Source organism: Oreochromis niloticus, linkage group LG19 (assembly GCF_001858045.2).
Source record: "Oreochromis niloticus isolate F11D_XX linkage group LG19, O_niloticus_UMD_NMBU, whole genome shotgun sequence".
NCBI classification, from domain to species: domain Eukaryota; kingdom Metazoa; phylum Chordata; class Actinopteri; order Cichliformes; family Cichlidae; genus Oreochromis; species Oreochromis niloticus.
Window position 1 is genome coordinate 17,811,041 of NC_031983.2, and position 3,038 is coordinate 17,814,078.

Below are 3,038 nucleotides of genomic sequence, written 5' to 3' on the forward strand. Positions count from 1 at the left end.
GAACCCGGCGCAACACTCACACACACACACACACACACACACACACACACACACACACACACACACACACACACACACACACAAAACTTGCTTAGTCCTGATTAGCTGCTGCTGATTTTAGCATTTAGCTCCAATCACTGCTGGGTTTGTAAGTACAGCCCCACAGAGGAGCTGGCATGGTTATTGTCTGTTGAGCTGTGGCTAAGTGTGGTTTAAAATAATGCAAGTAGAACTAACCATGAACTTAGTGACTTCAGATTTTTTTGTGGTCATGCTCATTCACTGAAATGACCCGTTTTTATCTTAAAATGTGGCTGTAATAAAGAGTTATCCCTTATGATGAAAGAACAGCCAATGATGGGGGAATTGTTGTTTTTTTGATTGGTTGTCACAGATTTTGAGATATGGATACAAAACTTAGATAGGAGAAACCACTTCTCTTTTTTTGGCTCATTGGGTGATGCAAAAGCAAAATATGAACCCAACACTGACATGTTACCTCTTTCGCTCATGTGACAACTGTAGCAGTTTGCAAAAAGAGATGACTGGTGCTTTTCAGTGTAGCTTGAAGAAGTACAAAAAAACAAAGTCCAGGAAATCTTGCTAAATATTCTGAGTACGTATACGCAGAAAACACCTGAGACACCATGTTTTTATGTAAAATTATTTTTTAAGTTTATAGGACAGGATTTTTAGGATTTTCTATCATTTTTCTTAGTTTAGCTTTCAGTTTTTGTTCAGTTTTTTTTTAAGTCTGGTGGATCCACTGTGAACTCAAATAGTAATTAAGTGGATTTATATTAGTCTATAAAACACATCAGCCCCAAACAACATATATTTCCTGTGTGTTTTGCATATGTATTTCTTGTGCTTACAGTGGCTTGCAATCGTATTCGGGAATGGTTTAAAACAAAACATATCCATGTGTTAGAATGGCCCAGTCAAAGTCCAGATCTAATCACATCGAGAATCTGTAGCAAGATCTGAAAACTGCTGTTCACAAACGCTGTCCATCTAATCTGACTGAGCTGGAGCTGTTTTGCAAAGAAGAATGGGCAAGGATTTCAGTCTCTAGATGTGCAAAGCTGGTAGAGACATACCCTAAAAGACTGGCAGCTGTAATTGCAGCAAAAGGTGGTTCTACAAAGTATTGACTCAGGGGGCTGGATAATTACGCACACCCCACTTTGCAGTTATTTATTTGTAAAAAATGTTTGGAATCATGTATGATTTTTGTTCCACTTCTCACGTGTACACCACTTTGTGTTGGTCTTTCACGTGGAATTCCAATAAAATTGATTCATGTTTGTTGCTGTAATGTGACAAAATGTGGAAAAGTTCAAGCCACTGTAGATGTACTGTGTCTTCCTGTTTACATTGCATCTGGACCCACTCCACTTCCTTTTGTTGACACTGAACCTATTAGATCAGTGAACACCTCCTTATGTGGAGGATTTTAGATGAATTGAAAAATTCAAAATCAGCCTGTAGTTGAAATGCTTATGAATCACTTTTCAGCTTTTCTTTTGGTAAAAGCTGAAAAATCTTCCACAGATGCAAACACCACACACACATTAATAATATAAGTCCAATATTATATTATTTGTATCTTTTTTCTGTCCCTGCCAGTGCAACAACTGCCTCAAAATGAAATTCCCATTAATGTCAGCTTCATGCTTAGTCCCAATTAGCCAGAGCTGATTTTAGCATTTAGCTCCAAGCACAGCTGGGTTTTTAAGTACAGCCTCACAGAGGAGCTAGTATGGTCTGTCAAAATATAGTTTCAGTATGAGTAAAACAGTGCAACCAGAACTAAATATGAACTGAGTCAGTAACCAAGTCTTTTTTTTCCACACTAATTTTAACAAGTTCACAGACAAAGGTAAAACATGCCTCATTCAACTGAAACGGCCCATTTTTATCTTTAAATGTGGCTGTAATAAAGTATAAGCCCTTATGATAAAATAACAGTCAGTGCTGGCGAGTGAGTAATTTTATCTCTGTAGGGACATCTGCTCGTGGAAAACCGGGTCGTCGACCAATGGAATCACTTCTAATGACAGCCGTTAAGTTACTTTCATTATCACTACAAGTATAGTTTCAGTTCACATATTCAGTTCACAACATAGCTCTGCAGCTATGAATGCTTTTAAACCATCACCAAAATTTTGGTGTTATGTTGCAATTATGTTGCATGAAGCTTGATAACACAAGTAGAAGTTTTATTCCCCATCTTGATGTTTAAGTTGCTAGTACTGGGTTGGACTTAATTTCTCATGGTAGACTCAACAAGGTGCTGGAAATGTTCCTCAGAGAATTTGGTCCATGTGATATCATGACTACGTGTAGTTTAAAATAATGCAAGTAGAACAAACCATGAACTTAGTGACTTCAGATTTTTTTGTGATCATGCTCATTCACTGAAATGACCTGGTTTTTCTAAGAAATGTGGCTGTAATAAAGAGTTATCCCTTATGATGAAAGAACAGCCAATGATGGGGGAATTGTTGTTTTTTTGATTGGTTGTCACAGATTTTGAGATATGGATACAAAACTTAGATAGGAGAAACCACTTGTCTTTTTTTGGCTAAAAGACTGGACATGACAGTGAATAAGTAAAACTTTATTTATATAGCACAGTTCAATAAATCAAATAACAAAGTGCTTGACAAGAGCCAACAATGGATAAAGAAATCAAAACAAGAGAAAACAATAGAAAGCAGATTTAAAGCATGACAGAATTGCTGCTGCAGGTTTCATTTTCTAACCATTATCATCCACTTTTCCTGTTGTCTACTTCCTGTTGTGTAGTTTCCTGTTGCTGTTAGCCCATCTTTTACAAGGTGTGATGTGGTGTCTGTTCACGTTGAAATTAAAACCTTTCTAAAATATAGATACACTCTACTTATCCCAACATTATTTGTAAATATGTATCTTATGTTCTTTCAGCTGGTATTTCAATTAAACAACGTTAAATGATTCCTTGTGTCCATGAGCCAGCACTGTTGCCTCACAGCATGCAGTTCGATTTTTTTTTT